This window comes from Eschscholzia californica, unplaced genomic scaffold, assembly GCF_041429995.1.
Source record: "Eschscholzia californica isolate CP2 unplaced genomic scaffold, dmEscCali1.0.p SCAF_4, whole genome shotgun sequence".
Lineage (NCBI taxonomy): Eukaryota > Viridiplantae > Streptophyta > Magnoliopsida > Ranunculales > Papaveraceae > Eschscholzia > Eschscholzia californica.
Window position 1 is genome coordinate 18069631 of NW_028238461.1, and position 16526 is coordinate 18086156.

The window sequence follows — 16526 nt, forward strand, 5'->3', positions numbered from 1 at the left end:
AAACTTATAACTACATTGTAAGTATCATTGGAGAGAATAGAGATAGAGAAATGAAACTAATATTTCACGCAAATATATGAAAAGTCCATATTGTAGCAACCCGCCATTTAGCCACGAAAAAATAATAATGAATATGTTTATGTTGCACCATTTTTTTGAGATCAAATGGTTTCCTAAATTCAATAATAGAGTGAACTAAAAACAAATTGGACTTTTCTCTTCGACCATACGGTATTAATGAAAATTCAAGACATCACAATATGAAGATACACAAAGAGGAGATACACAATAAAGACGGAAACTATGAATAATGTAAAAAAGGAAAATCAAAATAAAAGAAGCCTTTAGAGATTGAAGAAGAGGTATGAGTTCTAATACCATGTAAATGAATCAATTCTCTATATCTCAATTAGATATTCAGAGTTCGTATTTATAAATTCTAATACAAAATCTGTTACATAATTTATGGGATATAATCTTTGACTACAATTTACATTTTAAAGTTCAAAATTTATTATGAATCTGAATCCTAAGTTTTAGAAATGGCTTATGTGAGATAGAACAGACATGTGGGCAGAGATGAAATCATAACATATTCTTATACCAAACATCTTCAATCATCAAAATATTGGTAGTTAGAAAAATACAGTATAAGAAAAGGATGAGAGAATACAAAGACTATAAATGTAATAGAGAAGAACCAAAAAGAGTTAAAGATTTGGAGTGATTGAATTTCTTGCAAAATATTACCTCCCATTAATAATTTATGACCAGCTGGTATGGTTTAAGAAAAAGGGACACAGGATATGTTAGTATATATCTTAACTTGAATTCTAATTTGAGAGAGAAGATGTTAGTATCTTAACTTGTATTGTTGTTTGAGAGACAAAAAAAGGAACTTGCAAGAAATAAAACATCTATATAAATTTACAGTGAGTCTTAAAACAATTAGTGGAACAAAAGCATATTTCTTCTTTTCTCAATACCCAAAGTGAAACTATATGTTTTTTCCATCTCCATTAATTAAATTCTAATTCCTTTTTTAGCAAAACTAATCCTCAATTTTTTTCCAACAAATTGATAACTGGGAGAAAATTGAATAACTAATGGCCAAAACTCTTCTAATAGTCCTAACGATTATAACTACGTCAACAAATTGTGACATTAGGAGACCATGTGGTTGTGGAAGAAATGTAGGATGGAAGAGAGAAAACAGAAAAGCAAAATCTATATATGGTACTATCTGTAGAAAAAAATTTACCAAAAATGTAAGAACGTAACAATTAAACAAAGATTTAACAACAAAACTATTCTTTCCTTAAAATCTCTACCACATTCTTCCTCAACTAATGCTTCTAAAATGTCTATCTTTTCCGTAGTGTTTCTGTGCTTTTTTTTTTTCCTTTTTAAAAAAAAATCAAGTTAATATTCTTCAATCTTGAAATTGTTAGGAAAAAGAAAATCAATTGAGGTAAAAACTAATCAAATCTACAAAGATAAATAAAAGAAGGGTGAATATAAATTAAGAAACATTACAAAGAGTGAAGGAAATTAAAAAAAAACAAACAATAATAAAAATCAACATGGATCCTCGTAAGTAAAATCAAAACCAAAACACCAACCATTCAAATATATCTCGTATTAATCTCTGTTATTTATGAATCAAAATCCATAGGTAGTTAATCTCTTGTTTACTCTCTTCCACAATTTGCTTTCAAATGTGGAATTTAAATTCAAAATAAATTAAAGTTATAGTGTTTTAAAAAAATCAAGTTAATATTCTTCAATCTTGAAATTGTTAGGAAAAAGAAAATCAATTGAGGTAAAAACTAATCAAATCTACAAAGATAAATAAAAGAAGGGTGAATATAAATTAAGAAACATTACAAAGAGTGAAGGAAATTAAAAAAAAACAAACAATAATAAAAATCAACATGGATCCTCGTAAGTAAAATCAAAACCAAAACACCAACCATTCAAATATATCTCGTATTAATCTCTGTTATTTATGAATCAAAATCCATAGGTAGTTAATCTCTTGTTTACTCTCTTCCACAATTTTCGGATACGTTATATTTTCTGAGCATTTGGGTGTTGATCGATACATATATATTAGAGAAGTACTTGACTATTATGATGAATATTGCGGTAAGGGGAATTGGTTTACTTTACCTGTTATCGGTTGCTTATTTGTTACTACTTTCAATTGTGTTTTGTGTGTGCTATCAGAAACTCAAAATATAACGTATCCGAAAATCACTTTGTCATGGTAATCACAAAAAAATGCTTCAGTTCCACAAATATATAAAGGTTGGATTCGATATCGTTTACCTTGTGCAGTTGAATGGGCACATTAGGTTGGACCCAAAAGTGAGGCATGAAATTTTTTAGTAGCTAATTAATTTTCTCAAGAATTTTACTAATATTTTGTAATACTTATGAATATAATTTTCCATTAATTTTAATTTATGATTATGTTTAACATTGTTAAATTTTTTATCGTTTACTTTTATGGTCTTTTTTTTGTCTAATTTGTTAGATGAGAAGAAAAAGAAACACTCTAGATTAAAGAGAAATTTCAAATTCTATATAGGAAAGCAATTATATATTGCAAAAAATTAAAAATTAAATAAAAATAAAAGAAAATAACTGATATGGCGGATTTGGGAGTTCGTGTCCATTAAATAAAATTAATTATTTAAGTAAGAGGGAGAGAGGAACACCGTGTATGTGTTGTGCCAGTTTAATGTGAATGGCAATTTTGTAGTTAACTTGATTTACAAGACTATTTCCTTATTTCTAATATTTCCCTAAGTAACATGTGTGAATGCAAGCTGTCAAATTTCCATATCCATCCCACCCTCTTTATATCAACGATCATTAGCTCGAGCTCATACCTCACCGGTATGAGCTCGAGCTCAATGAATCACTCCTCGGAAGTTTTTGACAATGTGGCGTGTATTCTCTCTCCCACGATTTTAGTCTAAAAATGTCAAATGATGGTAGTATCCCTTAAACTAAATTTTTAGGTGTTAATCTAAATGTTATTTCTTTAAGAAAGTGAGGGTATAAAAATAAGTAGATTGTTTTAGTAAGTTATGAAGATATAAAAACCGCCTAAATTACAACTGCCACCATAAATAACCGTGCAAAGTTAAAAGTAAAAGATGAGCCGTTGGATTTCAGAAATGATGAATATCGAACGATAATGAATATCCGAAGATAAATCGTACGGTCCATCTCAAAAAACACCATTGTGTCATATATAATAGATATATATATATCTATTATATTAAAACAGCTCAGTCGGTTATTAGGGGATAAGTCTGACCGTCTACTTTTATTGGGATTTTCATAAAGATCACACGTAATGGCTGTTATAAAATCCCTTTTCGTGTAAATCCCTTCAAAATAGAAGGGTAATAGTATAAAACGACCAAAAGTGGTTAGGATATCCCTACATAACTACCCACTTATTTCTCTCCCTCACCATTTAACTTCACACGTATTTCTCTCCCATTTAACTTCCTTCCCACGTATTTCTCTCCCATTTAACTTCCTTCCCACGTATTTCTCTCCCTCACCATTTGTACGACCGGTTCGATTTACAGAGGAGGTGCTGCCGGATTTTCGGCTCTTCTGTAGGTTACCGGGACGTGGTCGTGTCTATTATGGGACACGGGGCGTCACAGTTTCGTACAAATCAATGGACAAACCGAATTGAACCTCCAAGTAATAGGTATAAACTAAGGCATGCAAATTGTTATGACAAAATCAAGTAATCCAAGAAAAGCAATAGGAAACAAAGAACAATCACATTGAACACAAAAGATTCGCGTGATTCGGGTTGTGAGACCTACTCCACGGCGTCAACGTCGTAGTGATTTCCACTATGATAAGCAAAGAAGTTACACAAGGGATTCGTGAGAATTCAACACATATATCTCCTAACATTTTAGTTTATATAGCCACTAAAACCCTAATCCCACCGCCTTACCGACTATCTCTTTCTAAATCCGAAATACACATGGATACGCTAATAACTGACATAGTATCTGCTACGCGTTCCAACTCTGTCTCAGAGTCCAGCTTTTCCTCAGAGCCCTGCTTCACGTACCAGCTCTACCTCGGTAATCAGTCCTGCAAACAAGTCCAAAATTCCACGACGAAACCTTCGATTTTCGCATGCAATTAACATTTCCTTTAAGGCGGGTTAGCAGGTCGTAAATCGGGTTAGATATCAACCCATATTCTGAACCCTTTCAACACAAATATCTTAGAGGAAATTCTTCCCTAGTCCACCAATTTGAACTTCATGAAATAAGTATGTTTCTGGAGTTAAAATGGGTAGGCTCTTATCGATTATGTCAACGAAGGTCGATAGGCACGTAACGATTATGTCATAGAAAATCAGTTTACCTACACCGATCAGCTAATTCATTTTGTTTTTCTACATTTCTCTTTATGACTTAGTTGTTGTCTCTGTTTCTCAATTTTCAACTCATAATGTCTCCTAACTATTGATATCGGAAAGTCCTAATACTTAAGAAAGGTGGTATGATGCAACCGAAGAGACAAAAACAACTTGAGAAAGACACTTGTTAAATTTTTTTTATCGAAAGTAAAGAAGAAATTGAGAAACCATAAAACTACCTAAAATTGGTACGGTCAAATCGATTTTTGTATATACGATTGGCAGACCTATGCGAAAATGGTTAATCACTTCGGTATAAGGTGGCTGATTTCAATTCCACTAATTGGGTGAGGTGAGCGGAGTTAAAATTGCTTGGCTGATGTCTATAAGTCTTAACTACTTTGACACTAAGCCACCGTTTGAGTTTTAGTAACTGAGTGAGGTTACTAGAGTTCAACTCATCGAATTCCTCAACCAATTCAACACGAGCCTACCAATTTGAGCTCCAAAAACTCACTTAACTTACTGGAGCTTAATTTGGCAACGCAATGTCGAATGAGCATAGCAAATTTGAACCTAAAATCACTGAAATAAACCTATTAAATGCTACGTGACCATGCATAAAACTTATAACAAACATCAAAATAAACTTTAGGATTTTTTGAGCTTACCCCCTCAAAACAAATTAGTAATTGAGTTTACCCCCTTCAGTAATTGGTAATTGAACTTACCCCCTTGAATTTAGATTTTTTGTCACGAACAGCAGATCTGTTCGTGATGAACAGACCTGGTCCGTTCATCACGAACAGACCTCCAGCGAAGGGAAACCCCTTAGCCGGAGTTTAGAGAGAGAGAGAGAGAGAGATATGTGAGAGGAAATTAATAAAAAAAAAATTCTTTTTAGAGAGAGAGAGAGAGAATAAAAAAAAAATTGAAGGTCGCCGACCGGAAATTTGGCCGGCCGGCGACTTATGCCGGAGAAGATGATGATGTGGCGTGATAGGTGACTTGACAGAGAGAGAAAATGAGATGGAGGAGAGAGAGAGTAACGGACCGTTAAAGATAACGGAAAAAGGGGGCCATATGGGAATTATTGCTAAAGTAGGGGGCCAGGCAGGATGCTGGTCACAAAGTTGGGGGCCATTTGGGAAATAACCCTAAAATTAATATATATATATATATATATATACATATAATTTACTAGTTTATTATTTGAAGTTAATGTAATTTTATATTTTCTTTCTAGAAACCCTAATTTTCAAATTCTAGTATCTTGTTTATTTTGAAGTTGTTTAGGTTTATGAAACCTCTGATAATATGATATCATATAAATAGGTTTCCCTAAAAATTAATGGGTATCGATTAATCAATTGAATTTAGTAATACAAATTCAACAATCTTTTTCTATTTTGAGAGTTTCTCAATTCTTAATTTTTATTTGTGGGCGACCTTTTAAAACTTTCTTGAGTTTCTCGTGGCGTTAGTTATTATAGAAGCGAGGATTTGTCTGATCACCTTCGTGGCATTAGTTGTACAACACATTGATGGGATTTACAAAGAGGTTTGAATACAAATTGACTAGTATTATTTGATTCGTTAAAATCCAGTAATAAAAACCCAATACTTTGTCTATTTTTTAGTGTTTGCGAGTTTATTTTTAGCCGATGTTAAAGAACTTTTTCGTGTTTTATGTTGCGTCACTTGGTATGAAAGCGAGGATTTTCCTGAGTCAGCATCTTCTACGTGTCGTCACTTCTAGAACACATTCATAGATATGAGGCACTGAACAGTAGTAAACACCTCAGCAGAATAGAGTCGCAGAGAAATTGAACCGTATACTACTTGAGAAGGCTAGATGTATGCGCTCCAATTCGGGGTTAGGCGTAGAATGGTGGGCATAATCTGTTTCTACAGCTTGTTATATTGTGAACAGGTCTCCACATTCTTCTTTAGATGGAGGCATACCTTACGAGGTGTGTTCAAGTAAACATGCAGATTACGGGAGACTTAGGGTTTTCGGTTGTACGGCCTATTACCTTGTTAAAGGTACAAACTTGATAATAGAGCAAAGAAGGCAATTTTCTTAGGATATGCTACAGGAGTCAAGGGTTATCGGCTATGGTGTACGGAAGACAAGAAGTTTGTAATCAGCAGAGATGTGGTGTTTGATGAGTCATCTATTGTAGCTATGGCGAAAGCTACGGTGCCTAGTTCTGGTGATGTTGGGTCTACTAAAGCTCAAGTAGTGGAAGTAGAAGCCGAAGACCAACGGGTTTCTAGGAATCATGATCAGGTGGAGCATCAGGATAATACTCAGGATGAGGAAATTGATGAACCCGATCATGAGGAGGTTCAAGGGGAAGGTACACAAGTTTTACAACAACAACAGCAGGATGTTTCGGTACACACTAGGCCAAAACAGTTATATAAGCCGATACAGAGGTTAGGGTCAGACAAACCTCTTAGGCATTACGGGCAAGCAAATGTGGTTGAATATGCACTCTCGATGGAAGACGACGAGTCGGTCACCTTCAAACAAGCTATCACCGTGGCGGAAAGAGAGAGTTGGTTGGTTGCTATGTAAGAAGAGATGGAGTCTCTTCACAAGAACAAGACATGGGAGGTTGTCCCATTGCCCGAAGGGAAGTCTGTTATTGGTTGTAAATGGGTGTACAAGAAGAAAGAGGATTCTTCCGAGATCAAGGGTACAAGGTATAAGGCAAGACTAGTGGGCAAGGGTTATGCACAGAAAGAAGGGGTCGACTACAATGATATTTTCTCACCGGTCGTTGAAACATACTTCTATTCGGGTGCTATTGAGTATTGTTGCTCACAGTGATCTTGAGCTGGAACAACTCGATGTTAAAACCGCCTTCTTGCACGGTGATTTGGAAGAAGAAATTTTTATGGCTCAACCTGAGGGATACAAGGTTGAGGGTAAAGAAAATCAAGTATGTCGCTTGAGGAAGTCTCTTTACGGATTGAAACAATTCCCTCGCCAATGGTACAAACGATTTGATTTTTTCATGCTAAAGCATGGTTTTCGCAGAAGTGACTATGATTGTTGTGTATACATCAAGAAGCTTCGCGAAGGTGACTTTGTTTATCTCCTTTTGTATGTGGATGACATGCTTATTTCTTCTCGAAGCATGGTGGAGATAGATAAATTGAAATCTCAACTCAGTCAAGAGTTTGAGATGAAAGACATGGGCGCTGCAAAGAAGATACTGGGAATGTAGATTAAGAGAGAGCGGTCAAGTAAGAAACTGTACTTGAATCAGAAATGTTACATCGAACGAGTAGTTTCTCGGTTCGGGATGCAGAATGCGAAGGCGGTGTTAACACCTTTGGCACCACACTTCAGGCTCTCGAGAAAACAATCTCCCACTACTACGGTGGAGAAGGATCATATGGATCGTGTACCGTATGCTAGTGCAGTTGGCAGTTTGATGTATGCTATGGTGTGTACTCGTCCGGATATTTCACAGGCGGTCAGTTTGGTTAGTAGGTTTATGGCAAACCCGGGGAAGACACATTAGGAAGCTGTGAAGTGAGTGTTGAGGTACTTGAAGGGTACTATTAATACGGGTTTGTGCTTTGGTGGAGACACATGTCAAGTAAGCGGTTATGTTGACTCGGATTATGCTGACGATCTAGATAGAAGACGATCTACTACTGGTTATGTATTTAGGGTACATGGTGCTCCAGTTAGTTGGCGATCGATGTTACAATCTACAGTTGTGTTATCTACTACGGAGGCCGAGTATATGGCTATGACCGAGGGTGTGAAGGAAGCATTGTGGTTGTGGGGTCTTCTGGATGATCTAGGGATTAAGCAGGAGTGCGTAGATGTATGGTGTGATAGTTAAAGTGCAATCCACTTGGCGAAAAATCAGGTACATCATGCTCGTACTAAGCATATCGATGTTAGGTATCACTTTGTACAAGATGTCATAGAGGAAGGTGATGTTTCTCTCATGAAGGTAGACACAGATGAGAATCCCGCAGACATGTTGACTAAAGTGGTGACGTGTAGCAAGTTTCAGCATTGCTTGGAGTTGCTACAAATCGGCTTGTGTTAAGTTGCTCGAAAGGGCGTAATGGCGACAAGATAATCTTTATGTGAAGGGTAGAACTACGGTAGGCTTGATCCTGTAAAAGGGTACGTAGGCAGCCATGGTCATATGGCGCAGTCGGATGACGTTACAAGAAGCAGATATATCTTACAAGGAGTATCCTGGTGTTCGTCCAAAATTTGAAGTGTATCAAATTGTGTACGAGGTGGAGAATTGTAAGAGGGGTAGTTTCCAAATTGAGTTGGATGGCTATAGGCGGTTTCACAAAGGCTAGTGGCGGTTTTGGAAATCCAAAGAATAGGCGGTTTCACAATTTTGGTTTCCAATTTTTACTCAATTTGCTTCCCCCACCGGCTTATAATAAATATAAATAGGTGGGTTGAGTGCTTTGTAACCACACCAACAATAACACAACTACTCAACAACAACTCTTCTTTAGAGAGCTAGAGAGAGGGAGCAAGTGAGAGAGAAATTTATTCATAGTTTTGAGCAGTGTTTAATTTCTCGGTCGTCGAAGATTTAGTATAGAAGGTTAATTTCTGTACGGTACCATCTTGGGACGAACTTGCGGGTTATGTGAGTCGTCTTCATCTATCCTTCAATAAAGATTTCTTGTTCGCCCGAGGACGTAGGTTTTAGGCCGAACCTCGTTAATTCTGTTTGCATATTTAGATTTTGGTTTAGCTTTTCAATTAATTTTCATAATCAGATCACTTTCTAGGATAGGTTCGATAGCTTCCGTGACCTTTAATTCTAACAATAGATTTACCAAAGATTTATTTAAAGTTCATTTAGAGGTAATCATCTACCGAAAACAAAATGTTAAAGTTATTTTTCTCAGTTGATTCATTATCAATCATTATAAAGAGATATTGTTACAATTAAGGGAATGATGTCATATGGGATAACATTCAAGCAGATCAATCAATTGTTTAATGAATTTCTCGGGTTATTGAAAAATCATATGAATTTTTTTTTTTTTTTTTTTCTTTTGAAAATTGACTATGATGTACGATAGTCATTACAATGGCGTTGATACATCAAAGATGTGATAAACACAATGCTGCCAATTTTTTTAACAAGAACATGTCTAAAGCCCAACTAAAATACTATTACCAAATCTTTTTCATTTTTTTTTGAGAAATCGACAACAATCTACGTTAGGCATTACAAGACATTGATACATCATGAAGATGTGATCAACACGATAACCGCCTAAGTTAAACCAAGAAATGAAAGAGGCCTAAGCCCAATAACATGAAAGAGACCTAAAGCCCAACAAACTTATTATAGTACATTATTTATACCTTTAATAACCCAAATTTAATAACCATAGATTCCACCTTCTATGGGAAAACCTAGGACCTCCAAGCTTTTGGAATTCATGTCAACACTATCAACCACTTGGCCAACCAAGTGTTGTAATATTTTTTTTTTTGCAATTGAAATGCGGAAATAGAACATTTCTTCAATCGAGAAAGAGACATTGTAAAATACTAATTTTAACTTCGTAATAGATGAAATGCCTACTTATTGAACGATTATTATCCTGTAATTAAAATTGATCTCAGTTTTACCAAGGTCGTAAGAGCATCTCCAATGCAACACTCAAATTGAAAAATTCAAAGTGCCACCTAGGATTTATTGAGTTTTTTTTTTTAAAAAATTCTCTCAAACACTCATTTTGGATTTCAAAATGATGTGGCATCATTTAATGTTGAGATATCTCAAGAAGAAACTCATTATTTGAGATTTCTTTTGAGGATCTTAATTGACCACTCAATACTAAAAGCAAATCTAACCATTTAGGGTGACACCTAAATTACTTTTAAGTTTTTAGAGTTTTGCATTGGAGATGCCTTTTGAATTGAGGATCTCAACATTGACATCTAGCAAAGAGAAATTTAATTGAGCATTGACACGTAGATTTTAAGTAAATTCATGATGTCTCACAATTTAAATCAAGCCTAGGAGAAAAATATAAAACTATAATTGCCACAAATTTTAAAGTAATATCCTACTGTGATGTTTCTTTAGATGAAGATATCGATCATGATGTTGTCCTGTAAGTCGAAATTTCTATTGAACGCGATGATAAGCTAATTATTGAAGATGATAAGATAACTATTGAAGAAATAAACTCTAACATTACTAAGTTCACCTACGAAACTAATATTATCATTTTGTTACGAGATGATTGATTTGTTTGTTCTAAAGAAGTTATCTCCATCGAAGATGTTTCCAAGGAAGACGAACCAATTTGTGATATTTTATATACTAATATGTACATCTCATATGCCTAAATCTAAATGTTCTACCCCATTTTGTGCACATTTTAATTGTTGTATGGGAGATTTTAACACTGACTCCCACTTTTATATCGATATTAAGACTACACTCCCGTTTTTATAAAAGCTTTTGATTTACACCCCCACGTAGACGGAAATCGTTAAGTTCTAGTTAAATTTTATTGTGCGAATCACACATGTGAATCAGGACAAAAATACTCTTATGTATGATTTTGACATTGACCCCCACTTTTATATCGATATTAGGACTACACTCCTATTTTTTAAAACTTTTTATTTTGTACGCCACATGGACGGAAAACGTTAACTTTTTGGTAAATGTTAGTAGTGGGAATCAACAATGTGAATCAGGACAAAATGTCCTTATTAACATTCTTATTTCCATCTCAATACCTTTTTTTTCTCCCATTAATCAGCACTAGCCAGACAGCGATTTTCTCAGAATTTTGTGAAAAGAGGTATCAACAACTTATACATCCTAAAATCCGGGCATCTCATTTCAAGATAATGGACCGAAGTATCACCAACTTATACATCCCAAAATGGAGTCATTTTTTTTCAAAAACATGGACCAGAATGAGCTTGTTTTGAAATCATGGCGATCTTCGGCTATTGTCGCCACCATCATCATCATCTTCTTAATAAACTCTCAAATTTGATTTATTCTATGAGCTGACCTCTAACTCAATTAGCTTTAATAAACCAAAGAAGGCCTACAACTTTGATCACTGACAGTGTCAGAACCAGGATTTTAAGTCCGGGAAGACAGACATTACTACTACAAAAGAGAATACTGACTAAATTAAAAACATGACATAACAAGAAGCAAAATTGAAGTAACATTGTCATTGAACACTGTGTGTTATTGTGTATCAAACTTACCATATATCAAACAAAGATATGCAAAATACTCAAATTTTCTACAAAATACCATCCACATTCAAGGACAAATTATGAACATCCACGAATCAATTCCAACAAGTAAAGAAGAAGTAACAAAAGTTAGAGCTACCTAAAACCCTCACCTATGCTAATAATAGAAATTCATGAGATGTTAATAAAATTGATATATTAAACTTGAATAAAAAATTTCTATTCATTACTTCGATAGTTAGTAACTATGCTTTTGATTTGAATCAATGCAAACTAGATATGAATAATTGAAAACTATATTTTATGAAATTGGTAGATCAATATGCTTCTTCCAAATCTACAACTAAACCCATGAACAAAATTGACTTTCTTGGTAATAAGTAAGAAGATGTTCATCAAACTATACAACCAAAACCCTAAAACCAAGAACAACTTCACACTATGATTTGAATCAATGAAAACTTTTATGTAACACAAAATTAAAAACCTCAAATTGGGTTTTGATTATAAAAGTGTAAGAGATGGAGAAATCGATTTGTGTTGTCCATACTTATTATCTAGGAAGCTTTGCTCCGGTTCTTCCTTTTGTCTCTTCCTAAAATTGCTCAATTTCTTCAAACAAAATCTCCCGTGGGAACCCTTTCTTCCCTAAAAAATGATTTTATATAATGAAATTACAGAACTATCCCTAACTAGGTTAAAAGATTATAAATTCCAGACCGAGCAGCTGCCCAGTCTGGTCTCTTAATAAGTCTGCCCTTGATCACTGGCTAAAACCCCTAAGATGGATGATGGTTGTGACGGTGGCTTGTAAAGGTAAAGATTGTGTTGGTGCTTGTGTAGGGGTGGTGTCAGTTGATGAAGGGAATAGTTGTTTGTGGTTGATGTAGAGGATTAATGGAAGAGAAAAAGATATTGAGATGGAAATTAAAATGTAAATAAGGGTATTCTTGTCTTGATTCACATGTGTGATTCCCACGAGTGACATTTACCTAGAACTTAACGTTTTCTGTCCACGTGGGGGTATGAATCAAAAGTTTTAAAAAACTGAGGTGTAGTCCTAATATCGATATAGAAGTGGGGTTAATGTCAAAATCATACATAAAGGCATTTTTGTCCTGACTCACATGTGTGATTCGCACGACTGACTTTTAACTTGAAATTAAAGTTTCCACGTAGGGGTGTAAATCAAAAGTTTTTAAAAAACGGAGGTGTAGTCCTAATATCCATAAAAGTATGGGTCTATGTCAAAATCTCCCTTGTTTTATTGTGTTTTAGTAGTGAAATACTATGGATGACTTTCAACAAAAAAAGAAAAATACTACGGATGGGACCTTGGTAAATAAAGAGCGTGTGAATGCCAAAAAAGAAAAGAATATCAAATCCTACCAAATCTACTATTTTTGGTGGAAAAGATGAGTAAAGGAGGTCTTTAAGAAGAAAATAATATTAGGAAGAGAGTAGAATTAAGATGGTGGTCTCATTTAAAGAAGCCGAATTTTCATTAGAACTTTTTTAAATAAAACTTAATCTTAAGTGCTTAAAAAATCTAAATGTGATTGTTTGTCAATACACATATATTTCTCTTTTGAGAATAAAATTAGTTATGAAGGATAATTACAAAGGTCGCGGCTTTGGGGAATAAAGAAAATTCTCCGGGGAATAAATACTAAAGGAGCATATTTACATTTTAGACCTAAAATTTACAAAGTTGTATCTTTCCCCCTAATCTTCATCTTCACTAAGTTTATCTTCTTCTTCTTCTCTCTAAATACCCTAATCCAAGAAACCTAATAGTAGTACTACAAATCAGAATCCCGAATAAATCAAGAGAAGAAGATTGAGGAATTTAAAGACAAACGGGGTTCTTCTTCCGTCAAATTTGTGTTGGAATGGATACTAAATCATTGTCAATCAACTCACCCAATTTTGATATAACATCACTTTGTAGGTTTCAAACTAATTGGATTTTTGAAGGTGTATGAATATTACTTCTAAAACTCAATTTGTAATTAGGAATTTTGATTTGTAGTACTATTATTGAGTTTCTTGGATTAGGGTTTTTAGAGAGAAGAAGAAGAAGATAAACTTAATGGAAGATGAAGATGAAGATTAGGGGGCAAGATACAACTTTGTAAATTCTTGGGTTAAAAGTAAATATGTTCCCTTAGTCTTTATTCCCCGGAGAATTTTCTTTATTCTCCAAAGCCGTGGCCATTACAAACTAGTCAAAGTTGAAAAGAAAGAGTATAAGTTACAAGGAGTAATAACTAAAGAAGCTGACTATACTGGGGGTAATCTGCCACCGTTATTCACATAGAGACCGAGATTTGATTAGCCATGTTATGGGCCACTTGATTGCTATTTCTGCTACAGTACATATCCGTCACGTGGAAGTGTGCCCCGATCACGTAATGCCTCTAGATCTAATAGTAAACGCCACGGGACTTGCTCATCACCGTCAGATAATAGGGCAACCATGAGTTTAGAGTCTCCTTCCATTATAAATTCGTTTATGCCAATTTCCTCCACCATATCAACCCTTAGTGAGAAGGCTCTGGACTCGCTATGTATCGGTGATTTCAGATCAAAACTGATGGATCTTGGAGAGATTATCTCTCAATTTAAGTTTCTTGCTACTGCCGCAACTGAAGCATGAGAGATTTGGTACGAACCAACCACGTGTATCTTAATCTGATCTGTCGGTGGTGGTAGTCATTCGTCTATCTGCAAAATCGTAGAAGATAAGTTGGAAGACATGAACTCAGAGATGTACCAGTACCTTAACTCTATTTTCGTATTCCACTAACATCGATGCAAATCCAATATGTTGTTATTGAAAATCAATTTATTGAGTAGCTTCCACCATTCGCATAGGAGGTAGGTGTATAAGTACCGCTGATGTCAAAAATTGTCAATCTGGTTATTAATCTGAAATAAGAGACTTGATGCTGGATCATGTCTAAATGAATGATCCTGCTTCTTTGACTCCCCATCATAGTCCTGCTCTTGAGAACCTTGCGGGAAAATCTGCAAAGAGTTTGGAAACCTCTGCGACGCTAAAGACAGTCAGATTTCCCTTTGCAGTTTAAGTATTGAGTATTGATTGATCTTTGTGGAGCTTTCGACCGACTTTTGATAGACGGTGTGGATGAAGCGGTTGAGAGCCACTGTTCAGGATTAAGACTACTCTTCAGTAGTTTGACGATTTAGGGTTTCCTTCATGTTTATCTCGTATCTCGGATATTTAAAAGTTCCTATATTCAAGGATCCTTCATAGATATCCTGACAAGTTAAAAGATTCTTTAGGATATATTTCCTCATTTGAGACTCTTCAAGCTCAAATTACTTATAAATTTAAGATCTTGGCCGACTGAGATCTTTGGAAAGATTTGTGATTGAGTCAGTAAGGGTGTAGCGCACTGCCTTCCCATGTTTAGGACTTTAGGCAGCGGCCTTGCTTATGCGAACCCCCCAGCTCTTCTCGTGAATCGCATGGAAGACCTGGTTGTATTTGAGGCAAGGCAGGGTTAAAGCTCCTTAGATGATCTTGCCGACCTCTCAATTCTGGGCTTTAGCGGCAGATCTCTTCGGGCTCAGCGAACCTGTGGCCTTGAGACGGGTTAACCCATGGAGTTTTTGGTACTTTCTTGACCAGTAGACGATAGTCAACTGGTGGTCATTTTATCTATCATCAAGTACCATAGTTTATTGGGTTTTTTGAGCTTACCCCCTCAAAATTAATTGGTAATTGAGTTTACCCCCTTCAGTAATTGATAATTGAGCTTACCCTCTTGAATTTAGATTTTTTTTCAAAATTACTAAGGATATGTTTGGTATGTGATAAGAAAATCAGAAAGTAAATAATATATAAACAAAATCAATCTTTACTAATCATATTCCGGACCAAATCAAACAATAAAATGAGGTAAAATCCCTAATATGAATCATATTGAAGAATAGTTGTTATTGGTAGTGGCAATTATATCGCGTACGCCAAACATAGCCTTTGTGTTTTTGTCACTAATAGTAATTCCAAGGGGGTAAGCTCAATTACCCATTATTGAGGGGGGTAAACTCAATTACCAATTAGTGACGAGGGGGTAAGCCCAAAAAACCCTAGTTTATTTGCCAATTCACCTGCATCTAATAGAATAAAAATGTTTTTATCTGGATCCATTGACAAGGCTTGTAGATCAACACTTCCAGAGTGGTGAACTAACTCCTTGAATCGAGGGCATTCCCGAAGAGATGAAAGGTATTCTCCAGTTGTTTTGGCTGATGGATTTTGCGTTCTTGAAGTATATCCCAGACTCTTAGACCTGTATTTGTTAATGTGGTTGTGCTATTATGAAGGTGGGCAATATATGGACAATCAATTATCTTATGTGGACAACAATTTTATCTGGACAAGCGATAAAACTAGGAATCTTATATGGACAACAATTTTATAGGTGACATTACTCCGAAATATTTCACTCGTGCCCTCTAGAATTAGAACTTTTAATTTAAGTCTTCCTCTTTTCTTCTTCCATGAATCCTACACACCGTCTTCTTCTCTTTCTTCTTCAATAAAAACAGTATCACCATCACCCCCTACAAACCGCTTTCCATATTTTATACCCAACCTCACTGTCTCTAAGAGCCAGTGATGTATCCCTAGATCCTTGACCCTAAGAGCCGATCTTGATCCTTGACAATTCTGAGTATTTGAATTATGATGTATCCCTAGATGCGTGAATCATGGCTAATGGGTCGTTTCTCTGAATTCTAACTATCTTGTCTAACGAGATGATTCCTCGTGTCACTTCTAGGTCTCCGCCATTGTTTAATATATTCTTCTTGTTCATCTCC